This window comes from Pinus tabuliformis, chromosome J (genome assembly GCF_031772625.1).
Source record: "Pinus tabuliformis cultivar Carrire ecotype Pingquan chromosome J, CPIR1, whole genome shotgun sequence".
Classification (NCBI taxonomy): Eukaryota; Viridiplantae; Streptophyta; class Pinopsida; order Pinales; family Pinaceae; genus Pinus; species Pinus tabuliformis.
In genome coordinates this window covers 1,281,310,516-1,281,328,644 of record NC_142295.1, presented here as the reverse complement: position 1 = coordinate 1,281,328,644, position 18,129 = coordinate 1,281,310,516, and the positions used below count along the sequence as shown (strand labels likewise).

General features: G+C 35.9%; 1 pseudogene; it reads left to right on the top strand.

Annotated features, from left to right (window-relative positions):
- LOC149231927 (small ribosomal subunit protein eS4x pseudogene) overlaps positions 1-13,890 on the top strand; it is a 69,862-nt pseudogene extending 55,972 nt beyond the window's left edge.
- Positions 13,891-18,129: the final 4,239 nt, after the last annotated feature.

Below are 18,129 nucleotides of genomic sequence, written 5' to 3'. Positions count from 1 at the left end.
TTTCCTTTATGAACTATAGATAGAGAGGAATAGAAAGAACCAACCTGTGTCTTGCGCTAATCCTTTGATCCAATCCCTCTCTTCTTTGATAGTCTCCAGCTACCTGCTCCCTTACTTGCCCAGCTTCACAAAGTACCTGTAAGATCACAGAAGAAGAACACTATACAAAGACATGGATCTATATTCATAAACAACTTAGGATCAGATTTAAGTTAACCATACAAATGTAAAAAGCATCAATGATACAAAAGCATGGAGGAAAACTCAAATAACTTTTATTGATAAACAAGAAAAGATCCAGGAGGAGTTACAACCAGTGGTTCCTGAACCAGCATCAACATCCCAGCAAAGAAGCCGCTCTTCACCTCAAACAAAGCATAGATCACCCAACAATCTGATGTTTGTCTCAAAAAACCAACATCAATTCCTTACAATATGCAAAATTCTAGCCTCCAACCTCTGGATCTCTGGGATGAGAGATCTATATATAGATATTTGCAGAGGTGTGAGTCAGCTCTGGGTTTTTGATTAGTGTCTTCTCTCTGATAGTTCTTGATGCCACTTGGAGATCTCATTGATCTCTTACTCATCCTTGGGTGATTCTGAGAGGCAAGTGTCCCAAGAGAAGTTTCTGGAAGATTCCATGATCATCCACCTCGCAAACTGTCTCCGTCACTTGTCTTTTCTCGTCCAACGCACCCCATAGAAGGGCTTTTTGAAATGAAACACACTTCCCGTGTGTACAAGGTGCAATGCATCGCACTTTGGCCATGGAGCAAGTGCAATGATCCAGTTTTGACCAGTTCTGAGTAGTTTTTCATGGAGAACTTTTGGGAGAAGCTGTAATCGGTTGACCTTGTTCCTTTAGGGGTTAGAACAACACTTTTAGGGACTTAGGAGCCCTTGATTTATGGACATTTCATGCTTGGGGTTGTAGGGCACAAAAATGTCTATAACACCAGCAGGGCTGCTCAGCCCAGAATTTGCACAAATCTAGGCAGTAGTCAGCTGCTCTACCAAGAAAGTGTGCAAATCTCCTGGGCAGCCAGCCCAGCTCCTAGCCAGAGATGCACATTTTTCTCCAATAGTCGAGAAGTCTCTTGCATGTGCATTTGAGTTGACCGGTTCCCTCCGAGATTGAGCAAAACTGACTTGCATGCATGGGCTTCTTCTCCCAAGGAAGCATGAAAAGGCATCCCTTGTTTCATGGATCTATGTTTAGCTATTGGAGATTACATGCAAGGATCATTTTAGAAACCTCCCACCAAGTGTCGCTTTCCCTAGATTTGTGGCATGCACGTTACAACCTCAATGTTATCAAAACTCATCAACTAGACATTGCAGAGCTCATTCCTCACATCAACCTTGTAGCACTGATATCCCACATCATATCTAGGAGAAGTCAACACATTCAGCTCAACTATTGTGGGGTAAGCCCACTTCCCATGCCTTGTGTTGCATTTTTGTCGCTTTTTGTGTTTCCTCTTGTATGAGTAATGTTTGCTTGATTTCTTTCAATGATTGTTTCCATTTACATCTATATTAGCTTTTCCTAACACCATTTCAGCGTTCGTCAACATCTCACTGCTATTGCATGCATGAAACTATTTTTCACGAATGATCGCCGATTCGGAGACTCGCCTCACCCACATGCATGTTGTTCCATTTTCTAAATCTGTCATTCACCATTTACATGCATGATCATTCACTTATGCTTACACTCAATATCGGCATGCATTCACACTCACATTCACTTTCATTTTCCCGTTAGTGAGTCTGGCCAACCTCGACCCAGACTCTACCTCACCAAGACAACATTGTGATATCCTGAGAGGGAATGCTCTGTCTTCCTTCCAAAAAATGTGCATGTCTGCCCAGCACTTGTTCCCCAGGCCTAGTTTACACAATCCTGAGGGACAGTCACTACTGGCCAAGAAAATTTAGCAATGCAGTCACTGAGCCTGCAACCATTGCTAGCTCAGATTGCAAATTGCGCAATCCCTACAGACAATAGCCAAACTAGACTGTGCATTGCATAGTTCTAATAGTCCGTCGATCTCTCAGTAGCCCAGATTGTGCCTTGTTTAGTCTTGGTAGTCGGTCCCCCGACCTCTCGGCCGAAATTGTGCAACCTTCACGATCAGTCACATAGGTATGTTGCAAGTCAGTTCTCAAGTTCATTTTGGTTTCCAACTGAAAGATTGCTTTCCATGAGTGTTGCCATGTATCTAGGTATTGTAGGTGTTCAACTGCCTCTCAAGAGTGCAGGTACAATGGTTTCCAAGAAAGTGGAGACGAAGACACCATTCGAAGCACACCTGGAGATGTAGTTGATCAAATGTCTATGAACTTGCCTACTCATGAAGATATCAAGTTTTTTGTAGACAAGAACATCAGGATATCATAGAAAGCAACATCATGAATAGCAGCTAAAGGTAGCATACCTAATGCAGTGAATACAGCAAATGCAACATCGAATGCAGCAAATGAAATGAATGCAAGAGGAAAGTTGTTGACAACATAGAGGCAGAAGAAAGTTGAAAGATCAAGCATATCCACTAATAATGAAAGAAACTTTGGAGAATCAGGCTATGAGGTGACGACGTGACATGAAGATTGTGTGAAGATAGAGAATGGAACAGAGAAGGAGTTGCATGTTTCGAAGCCACAACTCAGGAAGAACATGAAGCTGCACAGGCAGATGAATGAGTTGCCACATGATCAAGAACAATAGTGGGCGCAACGTGTACTCACGGATGAAACTGCGCCTATACAAGTTAAATATCCATCGCAACATCTAACATAGAGAAAACATGATGATCAGTGTTGTTAATCACATGCAAGGGATTCAGCAGCAAGCATGTCATTGTGCGCATGCGTGCAACCCAACTCATTCAGCACACTCACCAAGGTGAAGACAAGAAGCAAGTTCAACTAGAGCTGAACATGTACTTCGGCAAGTTGATGTGCATGACCACCAGCACACACTTGAGGATCAGAGCAAACACTATGCATCATTGTGTTTCTAGTTCAGCCGCACCCAAGAAGACCATGTGCATGTTAGAAAACGAGCTGGATGAAGGGACCGAACCAATGCACTGGTTGTAATGGAGGCAAGATTTTGCTTCAGCAAGATGTCACCATGAGGTGCATGCACACCATCACGGATGAACAAGCATGTCAAAGAGTTGCTCTCATCACAACGGACCGAGTGCCAATGATGTCTTGCATGACTTTCTCAAGCCATGTTGTCTCACATGAGTACATGCGCATTGTGATGTTGAGTCATGTCAAGTGTAAGTCAAGTGTCAATAGTTGTATGTAAGAGTCATAGAGTAGGTGAAGAGTCATGGGGGTAGTTGAACTGTCACAAAGGGGAATTTCAAGGGTCACCCCACCCTTTGCTTAAATAGTCCCACATAACTCATTGGATGGGCTTTTGCTCAGCCAAGCTTCTGTTAAGGCAATCTTGAAGAAAGCTTGGACAATATTGTAATGTGCCTTGGCTTCTCCACTACATGGAGCTAGTTTATATCTTTGGAGGAGCAGGCGGATGTGGCTGTAACATTTCATTGTTGGGGCTAGCAGGTTTACATGGATGTATTGTATGATTGGAATTTAGACTTCTTTATATAATAGAAGCTAGTGCATTTTCACACATGTATTGTATTTGTTGTAAGACTGATCTTTAACACTTGTAATTCATGTTTCTTTAACCTGTGTTCTACATATGAATTGTTTCATTTATTGTAATGCATAATCTATTAATGGAAATGTGTTGTATATGTTGTTAACATTGTCCCATCCATGTCGACTGCTCTGTCAAAAATCAGACAAAACTTTCATATGAAGCTCACTATAACAACCATTGCGCTCATTTAGACTTATCCATGAATGTTATACGTGTTGCCTTACCTTGTATGTTGTGAGTGCCGCGTCCGTGTGGACTTCTCTGCCAGAAGCTATGTATGTCCTGTGTGTTGTGTGTTCCTAGTTGAGTTGCGACTAATACATTTCAACCTGGAACTCACCTTCATCCTCATCTGAACCCACCTATGTTAGAACCTCTCATACACCTTGCTTGACTCACTACAGTGGTCACACCCTTGTTACTGAGACAGATATCTTGCCTCTGTGCGACATCGCGGTCAAGGCATTAGCATATGACCCACTCTTGGGACTCCTACACCAAACAATATGAGGTCTGATTGGGAATTCTTACCAGGGAGATCCCCTTACATGTTGGTGGGTCGAACACTGTCAACACTCTTGAAGAAAGAAAGGGTCTTGATCTGACACAATAGATGTGGGAAACCCAAAATCGACCCAAACATGTTGAAAGAAAAGATAAGTAGTTTGCTCAGCAGTGACCTACTTTTTACAAGGAATTAAAATACACATTTTACTAAAATGATCCATGATGACATACAAATAGTCGTGACCTTTCGCAGACATAGCAAAACCACCTACAAAATCCTTGGACACACTTTCCCATGGTCGAATCGGAATAGGGAGTGGTGTGTATAGCTCAAGTTTTTTATTAGAGGGCTTTGAAATAGAACACATCACACAACTTTACAAAATGAGTCACAATGTTTTTCATATGAGGCCAAAAACAAAACCTCTGTAAATGACATAAATTATTTTCAACCCCAAAATGACCAGACACGGGAGAGGTGTGAGCCTCTCAGATTACATGTACCCTTTCATCAATGGGTATGCATAGTTTTCCAAGGTGAAAGAATAGTTTTTCCTACAAATAATAATTGTCCACCTACTATCCACGAGTCAGTCTTGCATAAATCTCTTTAAAATCCTCATTATTTGCATATTGTTCAACATAAATTTCTAACTATACATAAGAATTCTGAAAAAATAAAAATGTAGAAATAGGAGGGCGAGAAAGCATATATGCTACTTTTTTTCTGGCGCCCTTCTTGTATTTTATTACCATATGACAATGTTGGAGGAATCCTATCCATCTGAAATGACGGGCTTGCTAAATCTTGGTCTGGGACTGAAGGTACTGCAAGGGATAATGATCCATATCAATGATGGTCTCCTTGCTGATCAGATATTATTTCCACTTCTTTACACTCTGAACCGAGGTGTACAACACCCTGTCATATGTGGGACAATTCACAACAAACTAGGATAAAGTCTCTGAATGGTAACATATAGGCTTCCTTTCCTGCATCAATACAGCTCCCATGGCATATCTGTTGGCATCTGTTTCAATCTCAAAATTTTGTTGAAGGTCTGGTACGGCTAGCGTTGGTGAGGTGCTAATCTTCTCTTTCAGCATGTTGAAGGATTTCTGGTGCTTCCCCCCTGACTGAAAGGCCTACTTCACACTAGTCAATGCATGTAAGGGAGCTCCGATAATAGATAAGTTCACAATGAACCTTCTACAATACTGTACCATGCCAAAAAAGCTTCAGACCTCTGTAACATTTGTGGGCTCAGGCCATTTCATAATCTCATCTACATTAGAGGGATATATCCTCAATTTCCCATTACCCACTATGTGGCCTAAACAAACCAAAGAGGTCTTACCAAACTCATTCTTTGACAACTTTACATTTAGTTTTTCATTTTTCAGAACATCAAGACTTTCTTCACATGACCGACATGTTCATCCCATGTCCTACTATAAACAAGAATATCGTCCATATATAGAAGCACAAAATTATCAAGAATAGGCCTAAATAGTTCATTCATTACCCTCATAAACATGGTTGGAGCATTACACAATCCGAATGGAATCACCATCCATTCGAACAACCCCTGTTTGGTTTTGAATGTAGTCTTCCAAATGTCTTGTTCTGAAACTCTAACCTGGTAATATCCACTACGCAAATCCATTTTTGTAAAATAGACAACATTTCAACTGATCTAATAATTCATCAATGCGAGGGAGAGGGTATCGATTCTTCACTGTAAAAAATTTTAGCACCCTATAGTCTACACACATTCTCCATGTGTCGTCTTTCTTTGGCACTAACATGATCGATGAGTCACGTGGAGAAGAACTTGGTCTGATGATCCCTTAATTTAGGAACTCCTGCACCTGTTTCTTGATCTCCTCCATATCGATAGAAGCCATCCTATACATGCCAATATTTTGTAAAGGAGCATCCTATTGTAAATGGATCTCATGTTAGATTTCCTATTTTTGGGGCAATTCTCTTGGTTCCTGAAACAATCCATCATAGTCATAAACAATTTCAAATGATTATTTCTTATGATCAAGATCACAACCTTTGAAAGCGTCAGCCATCTCGGCCTCTTTTGCTCCAACTACCATGAGAATGCACCCCTTGTTGGAATTAACCAGTCGTTTAATTTGTCATGCACTGGCAAGACTAGAAATTTCGTATGATGAGCTTTGACTATATATTCTACCCCATCCTTCATAAGGTGGTATTTATTTTCATGCCAAAAGAAAAATTCTATTTTTTCATATAGATACGAACTTCCCAAGATAATTCCACATATATCCAAAGGCACAACATCTAACTCTGCTCATCAACTAATTTGGAAGCAGTAACAAATATGACCCTACACTGCTTGTTTACTTGTAATTTTCCTTTATTGCTTACCCAACCAAGCGGGTATGGACTCGAATGAGGCTTAGTTTCGAGGCCTAAATTTTTAACTAAGGACTCTGAGATTAAGTTTTCTTGGGAACCTAAATCGAACAGAGTTTTCACCTTTTTATGATTTATAATAACTCGAATGTGGAATAGTTCAATTCTCTTTCACTCAATACTTACATGCTCATTCAAATTACTAGTACTTGCAATTGAATAAGAACTATTATTAATGAGAGTACCTCTTGCACCAATGGATGTGATCAATGTCTCATCGGTGGAATCTGATCCCAGGTCTTGTGCTATTTCCATTGTCTTTTTTCCCCTTTCTGATGAATATCTTCGGTCTTAGCTCCAGATGCAACTTCTAACAGTGGTCCTCGTCATGACCATCCTTCTTGCAATGAGTGCAAGACAGTGTTGCTCTGACCCCTATCTTGGCCACAATAGCCTTCTTAGCCTTCCCCTTTCCTTTCTTCTAGAATTTTCCATGCTAAGGGTTGAACTGTGTATTCTTGGCTTGATCATCTCTGTCATTCTTGCCTCAACTTTCAAGATGAATCACCTTTATACTGGCCTCATCAATCATAGTAGGCTTGAACAATAGCAACAGGTGTCTTATGTAACTATGTAGCGCACCAACATACTTAGTTACAATCTTGGGCGAATCTAATGAGATGCCAAAATTCAACGCTTGTTTCCAAAATTCTTCAGTGAAGCTTTGCACATTTTGGAATTTACCTTACCTTAGATATTTTCATTCCATTAGTGCCTTTTGTTTATAACCCAAAGGGTAAAATTGGTCTTTCAATGCATAAATAAAAACTAGACCAAGAGGAAAGAAGGTTACTCGACTTTTTGCTTCCCTTCTGCAACTTGCTCTCCCACCAAACAAGAGAAGTGCCACTCAGCCAAAGAGATGCTAACTGGACCTTTGCCTCATCTTCTTCTATCAGTTGAATCCAGAAGTAGACCTCTATCTATCTTATCCAATTAAAAAAAAATTCTACACTACACTCTCCATTGTATATGGGCAGGTCAAAATTTACATCTAGCTTGAAGAACGGTTTCTTAGATGTATGTTTGGAATCATGATTAGAGTGATGAGGACTATCACTTGAAGAATGAGAATGAGGGGGCTCTTCTCCACCACCTTCATGATTTTCTGATCTATTGTCATCGGCAACTTCCTTCTTGTGCCCAAGTGCCTTCTCATACGCTGAAAATAGATTATCCACTTTCTCTGCCATATTATAGAATACCTTGTGGAAATTATGTTCCTCTTCCCAACGGGCTTCTTCATTGGCCATGTTTCTTCTTCATTTTTTACGTCCTACTTTAGGAACAAAGGACTTAAGCATTCCTTCTCCTTTTTGTGGCTTGTTCTAGGTTATCATATACTCATACAATTCGCATCAACAAAGACCTACTCTGATACCAAACTTCATCCACGATCTTTTACTTACAGATGCATCGATATTACATGAAATAGAGCTTATTAACCATGGAACTTAAAAGCACATAAAACAATGTGGAAATAACATGATAAGCAAGAAAACATGACACAAAAAATTTGATTACAGAGTTCATCCATGAAGGACTATGTCTCCAAGCCCTGCTCAATAGTGGGGAGACCTTCATTCATTAAGTGGCATAAAAGGAGATAAAATTACAAGAAAAATTATTTATAGTACTTATACCTCCTATCTGAACACCCAATTTAGACAATTGGGATTTCTGCAACTTCTCGAAACCTCCCTGTTGTTCAAGGCGAGGTCCCGGCTTGCTACCAGGTTAGGGTTTGCTGTGTGCAATTCTTTTGAACTATTTCGTTGATTCCTTTTTCCTTCTTCTAACACAAATGGCCCTTTATATAAGCATGGCGGCAAATCCCTCAATACCTGGGCAGTTTCCAACCATAGACTAAGTTAAGCAGGCGGGCTTGATTCCCAACAGAGGTTCTTAGGCCTAAATAAGACATGTAAACAACCTTACACATATGGCGAAAACTCCTTTAAACTATGCGTTTACTTGGCGGCATGACTATCGACGTTCCTCACAATTGGTGGTCTAAACCAAGACCAAACAACAGGCACTCTGTGATACAATGGACCCACGAGGAGTATGAAATATAAAATATAAAGTGTCGTATCCCAAAACCCCATTGAAAATCACAATCGATGCTTCCCCATGGTGGATATCAAAGTCTATACAACTGCTATAACAGTGGACCTGTCGAGGTTATGAAATACAACGTATAAAATATCAGGTCCGAAACCCATCGCAAATCGCAATCAGTGGAGGCTGGGTGATACCCCATTCGACTAATCCCACTATGATCTTTGATTGTGAGAAGATCATGATTTTATCGCATCGCAACTGGCTTTGTCAGGGATCTATTCTTAACACTTGCCCTTTTGTGATTGCAATATGCCATTATCGCATCGCAACTTGCCTAAGGCAAATTTTCCTTAAGTTGCTTCTTCTCCTTTTTGCGATATGCGATATGCGGGACAAATGGCATCCTACCACTTGACACTTCTCAATTCGCTAAGAATTTTTCCATGTCATCTCCTCCTGCCACCTGGACAAGTCAAACTTGATCTTTGACTTGCTATAACTTCTTCAGATGAACTCAGATTTGAGTGTAGTTTGCACCATTGGAATTAGGATGATGAGCACTTCGATCTGATGTTGAGTTTATCCAAATTATTCCACTTTGATTTTTGAGCCTTTTACCGTTCCACTAGTACTTTTTGAAGATCCACCTGGATCATCCATTGATTGATATCATACTCTCTTTGACTTAGTGATAGATGCTCCTAAAAAATATGGAATTTTTATAAAATTAATAAAACTAAATTGAAAAAAAATCACTTCAATATGTATCTACATATGATTCTACAAATATCATTTAATAACTTTCACATAAACATATATATACCATCTAATGATGTAATGAATGATGGCCCTCCCCTGATTCATCTGATACTCTCCTTGATCCATGACCAATCTCATCAGCATGCATAGAAATTCACCCTCTAGTTGATGCATGAGACTTAGTTGATGCTCTATCCCATTTACGCCTCGAAGAATCATGTGGTAACTTCTCATGTGATTATCCATGCCCTTGATCCACATTTGTGGATGGATGGATATATATATGATCTTTAGAAAAACCCAAGTTACCTCATATATTTAAAAATATTTAAAATTACTATTTAAAAAGATCAAGAATTCAGAAAATTAATAAGACAAATAAATGTAACTATCCAAGGGTTTCTTCAAAATTATTTGGTGTAAATTCTTCATTTCAAATATACTCAAGACTAAAAACACAAATGTCGAAGTGTACATTTTGAGAATTAAAGATAAAAATTTGTAAAACATGTGAGGTTCACAAAGTTGTGCTTACACAGTGGGGGCACACTTAGTATAGTATTGAAAGAAACACATGGTCATTAAAAACACCACATCTATAACTAAAAAACGCACATATCAAATATACCTTACAATGTCCATCAATAAATTTTGATGGAGAACATCTTGACACCAATTGATATTTCACACACAAATCTGGAATTTCCATTGCCCCATATAATAGATCACTATAAATCCTATTAACATTTGCACAATGACTTATGCTAAATGATTGAAATTGACTAGCAATATTTTTTTCTTCTCCATGCAGTTTTTTTAACTTCTCCTTTTTGACTTGGTACATGCCTTTCATCTAGTTGCACACAAGTTCAGAATTGGTGAAGACTACAATTCCATTGGATCCATAGTCCCTAATTGTTCCTAAGCCTTTTATTAGTGCAATAGAATATGTTTCATTATTTTTTGTCATTCTAGGTACATTTTGTTTTCTTTGGAGGACTTTGTTCATCACAATATTTTATAGCACATAAGTAATCACAACTTGTCTTGGATTGGGATAACAAGAAACTTCTATGCATAATGTCCATTTTTCAACCATGTTTGATGGGTTTTCTGATCCTGTAAAAATCAAATTCAATAAAATGAATAATGTATTTATTTTTTGCAAATCAATGCAATTGGGAAAACGTCTTAACAAATATTCTCATGTTGGAATGCACAAGAATAACATTCAAACACATGCTACAGTACATTGATTTTCAATTATGAGAAAAATATTTTTCATTATAAAAAAATAATGTGATTTTCAACCCAAGCTAGGGCCTCTAATCCTCTAATAGTTACTCCCATGACTCTCCATACCCCTAAGACTGAAATAATTATTTGTACTTCAATGCCTAATGATATTCCTTCGCTATTCAATGAAGCTTATACTTATCATGAGAATACCAATTCTTGAAATTATATATATATATATATATATATATATATATATATATATATATATATATATATATATATATATATATATATATATATATATATATATATATATATATATATATATATACATATTGTGATGTTTATCAAGTTTGGATTATACCAAAGGTTAACCTATCAATGTATATTTTCCATCATGTTATGTATGATTTTGTTGCAAAAATTGCCACATTTAAAAAGTTTATACCCACATTCAAATCAATAAACAACTAATTTGTAAGGGCTTTCATCTTCTATATAAGTCATTCAATACTTTTCTATGAGGCAATAAGGGTTGATTGTTGATCATGCCACATCACCTATCTACCTTGGACACCTTAGTTCAATTCAACAAATATTGAGAGAAATTGTTGAAGGCATTTTCCTTAATTCTAGTTGCATATATGGATATTGAATTTGTGATTTGAGGAAGAATATGCTCCTAATGCACCTAGGATTTCAATGTAAACCCTTTTAAGGGAACTTTTATTATTATATTGTAAAAAAATCCCTTTCATGAGCATTTTGAGGGAGATATTGTCATTATTGTAATATTCTTCATAGTTTGTGTAAGTGGTTTTAAGTACTCATGGTTTTGAGCCCACTTATTGTAACTCATTATAAGAAATGAGGACTCCATTTTATATAATATGGGATTCTCCTCATTTGTAATGATCAAATAATAATAAATATATTGTTTGAGTTATTTTGAGTGCAATCTTTGCTTCTTTGCAGTTACTAATATTATGTAAGGGATTTATGATTACTAGTATTATGCAAGGGCTAGAATAGGTTCTTTTTAATAGGATTCTTGATCACTACATAAAAGAACAAAACCAAATAAAAAATATGAAACAAAACAAAAATAAATAAAAAATTATCTCTTCACTACAAGCCTATCTCTTTTGCTTTGATTCATTGTGATTTAGGTTTGAATAGTTTTTCATCATGAATATTTTTATCATCGTGCTACCTTTGGTATCTATGATATTAATGTTTAGTTATTTTATTTTCTTTAGATATTTGTTATGGGGCTTCCCACCTTAGGTCCATGACATCTTCAACTAAGAAGATGATAGTGGGTGGCTTTTCTAGTAGTTGTCCATTGGCTGTCTCCTATAGGACCAACTTTCCCTTCACAAGAGTTTGAGCAACAACAAGATATATAAGTATTTAATACGAGAGATATCGGACCTCGAATTTGATATTATACAAAAACAAAAAATCAATTTACAATTTATCAAATATATTGCACACCAATATTAGATTTATTAAAACCATCAATTGAACATTAAGATTTCCAACAAACCTATTGTAACTTTTAATTTATGGCATCATTAATAAGTCATATTGTTTGACTAATACTATTACAGTTCCTTCCCCTATGGTTCCTATGATATTAGGGAATGTGGTTTGAGCCAACTAGGATAAGAAAACATAATGATACTCTTCGATAAGATGACATAAATTAATTAGAAATGAGTGAAACTTCATGAACATTTTCTTCTAGATTAAAGGTACCTCATTATACATGTATATATGAACTGCTATAGAGTTGAAATAAATAAGAATTTACTTAAAATTTATAATAATTTAGGCTAACATAATGCTGCAAGGGACATACAACAGGTATGATAAAATAGATATAATGATATCATAAAGAATCAAAATTAGATTGATGATAGAGTTGAAATTAGTAAAAAACAAATCTTATGATTTATAATAATTTGGAGTAGCATGATGCAACCTACATATAGTAGGTATGATAAAATAAATATAATAAAATGATAAAGAGTCAAAAACAAATTGATTATAGATGGTGGAGAAATAAAAGTCCAATTTTAATTAATACCCAAGACTATGAAACAATAAATTTTTCCTACTCACATTAGGCTCTTGATGATTAGAATCCTATGCTTCCAATATGAATTTTCCTTGCATACAAACAATGAGATAGCAAGTGAATATTTCAGCCTTAATACAACCACCTATATCATCATAGCCTCAATAAACTATGAATATACTCTGTTTTTATATAGGACTCAATGCATATTATTCATCTACTACTATGAAAGTGGCTAGTGGACAAATGTTGCTCTTAAATTATGCCTAGATCTACCAATAAGGGTCGCGTCAATTTCTATAGCAGTTTCTCAACAATCACCATAGTTGGTTGTGCATTTGCCTAAATTTTCCTTGCATAAAGACAAAATTTGAGAGAACATTGTTAGCATTGGTCTCTAGTATCACCTTGGAGATGAAATTTGAAATATGTGTAATTTCAATTGCTATGAGGGATCATAGTCACTGGTAATTTCAATTACTATGAGAGATCATAGTCATTAGTTGCAAATCTAAATGTTTAAATATTAATTCTAGATCAGAAGTCCTTACGAGGAATGATACAAGGGCATGCAATGCCTTCCTCTTGTGTTTCTTCTTAGGAACAAGCTGAACTATGCCCTCACATACTGCGAATTCATAGCCATTGTAATGCAGAGACTTATTTCTGTTGATATAAAAGTGAGGATAAACAAATGTTATCCTTCAAGGTTTATGGATGTCCTGTTGATTGCAAAAAAAAATGAAAATTTTAGGCTTCTTTATGATAAAAAAAGTTTGTTTCCACTTGCATTCAATCAAAGTTGAAGAAGCACAGTATAAACTTTGCAAGGTTCATTCTGTACAATTTGGAGATAAGGGTATTCCTTACCTCAACACTTATGATGGATGCACAATTAGGTACATCAAGATTGACCTAGAGACATATAAGATCAAGGAGTTCATCAAATTTGATGTTGTTAGTGTTGTAATGGTTACTGGAGGTTGTAATAGAGGTCATGTTAGAATCATTAAGCATATATAAAAGCATAAGGGTAGCTTTGACATTATTCATGTGCAAGATGCTATTGGGTAGGAATTTTTTATTATATTTTAATTTTTTTAAAATAATAAATATTATAAATTGATTTCATCTTAGAATCTTATACTTGTTTTCCGAAATTTATCTATTTGGTTTTATATTTAATTATATTCTATAATTTTAACTCATATTAATACACGTCTTATTATCCACATTTATTTATTCTTATATTAAAATTTATAAATTGAAATTATTTAAATTTTAAATAATTAAAAAAATTAATGGTAAACGAAACTCAGGATACATCAATGAAACCTCATTAAAACTTTCAAAATTCTTGTTCAACAAAATATGATAATATAATCACACGAAAAAGATCTTTTTCCCTCTCAAAATCTTAGAGAAACTTAGAAGTCGCCCAACAAGCCGAAGAGTGAGACGTTTTTGTCCTTTTACTATTGGAATTGGAACATATATTTTGGGTTTTTATGTGTGCATGATAGGATATATGGTAATCGCTCAAGAGTCAAATGTATTTGATTTTTTTTTTTTTTTTTTCATTTAGACAATGGTTTAAAAAGCGAAAAACAGTATATGGAGACACCGATTCAAACTCAAAACAACCATCGTTCTATTGGTCATAGCAACCAAACAATGCAACAAAATCCCATATGACGAAGGGTAAGAAAATATAACACTGGGTAATCAAAATACGTAACCGTAGAGACAAAAATAGTTATATGCATATGGATTCTAGATTCAGAAGGAAAATATGCATATGGTATAATTTGACACAACGGATGATAGGAAAGTCCGAACTATGATATTGTAAACTTTTTTTTTCTTTTTACATATGCTTATATGTTTTTTTGTTTGACAAAAAAACTCTAGACTTCCATCACCCGTCAAAGAGCCAATTGAAAGAAACTGAAAGTAGAGGATGAGTCGTAGAAACAAGAAGATAACTAACTTTGTTTTTTGTTTTTGTGCAGTCAGACGAGAGAGAGACATAATTCCTTCGGCGCAAACAAGCTACACGACCTCTTCCGCTGGCCAAGAGTCCTGCAAAAACCACACAAATCACCAAAATAAATCATGACAGAAAAAATGAACATAAAACAAGAAAACCAAAAAATGACTCACGCTATACCTTCAAAAATTCCTCCAGCGCAATAACTTCCAAAGCAACTACGAATGAACCGCTGAATAACTGCCAAAACAATTTCAAATGTACTATCAAAAAGTTTGAGAATGACTCACGGTCAACATATATATATATACAATTTTTTGGTCGAACAAGTTGTTCAGCCAAAAAAAACTAGTCGCCGAATTTTTCCCACACTGGCCAAAAATTCGTTGCACTATTGTTGTTAGTTTAAACAACCAAGTTTTCAGGCGAAAATAAATTTAGTTCTTCAGCTGAAAATTATTAAATAGTTCGGCCAAAAAATTAATTAGTTTGGTTGAAAAAATACAATTACTATTTTTTTTGCAAGCAACTATGGCAAAAGGGTAATCTAACTTTACATTTTCATGGATAGGCGGTTTTAATTTTTTATTTAATTATAAGTAATTATTAGGTGGATGGTGGAGATTTAACCTCCATAGAATAGTCCAAAATATTTGTAGTAGTATATAGAGATCAATGGTTAATATTTCTCTCCAAGTTAGTTATGCTCTTTTAATTAATTTATCTCAAATTAATTAATTAAAGAAAATATCATATGAACACTGTCATATTAGGTGTGTGGTATTAACAAGCCATGGTATTGGCTCATGGTATTGTAACAAACATTATTTACAAGTTAAGAAGTTCCAGGATAAAGTGGTGGATTAATTCCTATCAACATTTACCAACCATTTAATTTATATGGTTGTACTAATATACTCAATAATGATGTCATGGATTGATTCTAGCTCCTTTTCATCAACCAAGAATATAAAAGCAATAGACAAAACCACAAACACAACTATATATGACTATGGTGTACCATGTGGGATATGGTTGAACTTTGTTGACCATGTACACCACTCAACCGTTTTTTACCATGGTTGATTATGTTGAGCATTTGACCATGGCCAAGCATCGTCTATCCTGGCCATGGCTACCATGGTTGAACGTTGTTTAGCTAGTTTTCTAGTTTGAGCATGGATGATCATGTAAACCTTGATTATGCATGGATAGGTATTGTTTGACCATGGTGGACTATGCTTGAGCATAAATAAGCACGGTCACCATGGTTGAGAAATGTTTAGGTGGTTTTCCCATTCTTCAATGAAACCGACTAAGTTTGAACTTGGTGACCCAATTTGACTATGGTTGAAGTTGTTAAATAAAGATTGAGTATGGTTAATCACTGGTGACTATGGGAAATGTGTTTGAGCATGGTTGTCAACATTTAACTATAGATGACTATGCTTAATTGTGTGGACTATGGTTGAACATAGTTGACCATGTGGGCTATCATTGAACAAAATTGACCATGTAGATTACATCCGTGTTTGAACATGTTGTCTATCTTTGTATTTGGTCGGTAACGAATGAACATATTGACCATCCTAAACCATGATCAAACATGGCTAGCCACAATTGACCAAGTAAAGTATATATGGCCATGGTGACCATGGTTCATTATAGTTGACATGGTTTGACCATGGTTGAATATAATTGAACTTTTTGTGCATTCTTGACCATGTTGAACATGTTTGACCATCGTTGAGATTGTTTGATCATGGTTGGCTCTGGTCATGTATGCTTTTGTAACATACCCCACTTCCACAACAAACAAAAACTTTCCTTAGTGCATTATCACCAAGTTCTTGTTAGATTACTATCACAGCTGTGTGTATCATCCCACTGTCTTCTTTTATATTTAATGTAGAATCACTGATGCTAAATTCATATTGTTATATGTACTCCATGATTCCTTATTTTTAATTCATATTGATAGCTCATGGCTAACTACTTCCCTCCTTATACAAACATAATTTGATTCCAGCTCCTTCTCTTATTTAGGTTGGTGGAAACACTCATACTTTTGGAGGAAGTTAAATGTTAAAAGTAATTAAGGTGGATTATCATCATACCACCACTGTGTGTCATTCTTGGTTCTTCCATCATATGTGGTGAGGGTTATTTCCCTAGTGTATAGAAATATTGGACCCAAGGTCACTTAATATAAAATATTATGAGCATATTTTAAACTCTCGAGTTTACACTTGGGATTCACCTTATGTTTTACATTACTTCACCTTACCCACGTGGTGATGAACCAATGAACTTGAATATATAGCCTTTTCCTCAGTGTTTACCCATCTCTTCCCACATGAAGTGTCAGATAGGAGTGGTCCCAATTTCTTTGAGGAATCCAATGGTGGAGAAGCTTTTCACGCTCCTTTTGTAGGGAAAACTCTTTCCTTATTGACTCATTTACCCTATTTTTTTTCAATTAACCTTTTTGCAATTAAGGGGGAGGGTTTCAAACTCAGGCCTTTTGGTTCTTTTGATATCAATCGTTCTATGCATTCTACTCTTCTTGCGTTGTTGCAAGTTATTATTGGTTAGTTTAGTAAGGTCTGAGATTTGTTTTTGTTGATTACTTCAATACTACTTGAGGATGCAAGTATTGGTAAGTGGACATGCTCCTTTAACATTTTTGTATTTTTACTAACTCCTATCACATTATTAGATCATGGGGTAAATTTTCTTACGATTATCATGTTGGGTATCTGTGGTAGGTTCCCTGAGAGAACCCTTGAGCAATTTGGCCAGTTCAATCCACATATCAGGGTTTTTCATTTCCCTAACATGTACAGTTCCTTGATATATATATTTTCTTAGAATTATTCTATAGTTGAATTGACTCAAGCTTCCTATTATAGCCAAGCGAATGGTTGCCTACGTAATTTCTTAAATATTTTCATGTGTTTCCCTAATTTATTTGAATATGTTTTAGTATTCTCTGCTACTCTACACTTAAAATTTGTTTCAGGGTTCTAGGTAAACACAAGGTTCTTTTAGGGGTTCCTAACATTTTTGATTGGGGTCCCTTACCCATAACATCCCACTTCTATAGAGGGGAATTCACTTTTGAATCCCTTTTGTGTCTTACCTATTACTATTTCAGAGAAAGTTTAGATTACTGGCACAAATCATTTGGGGCTTCCTTGGTTCCCCATTTAAATTAAGAAATTACATCAAGTAAGAGTTAGCCTCAAGGTTTTAGGTTCTTTACTTCTATTTTTTTCACATTTCCTCCAACTTTGTTAGGTTGATAGTTTCAAATTTTTGGGTTTCCAATCCCTTGTATTATT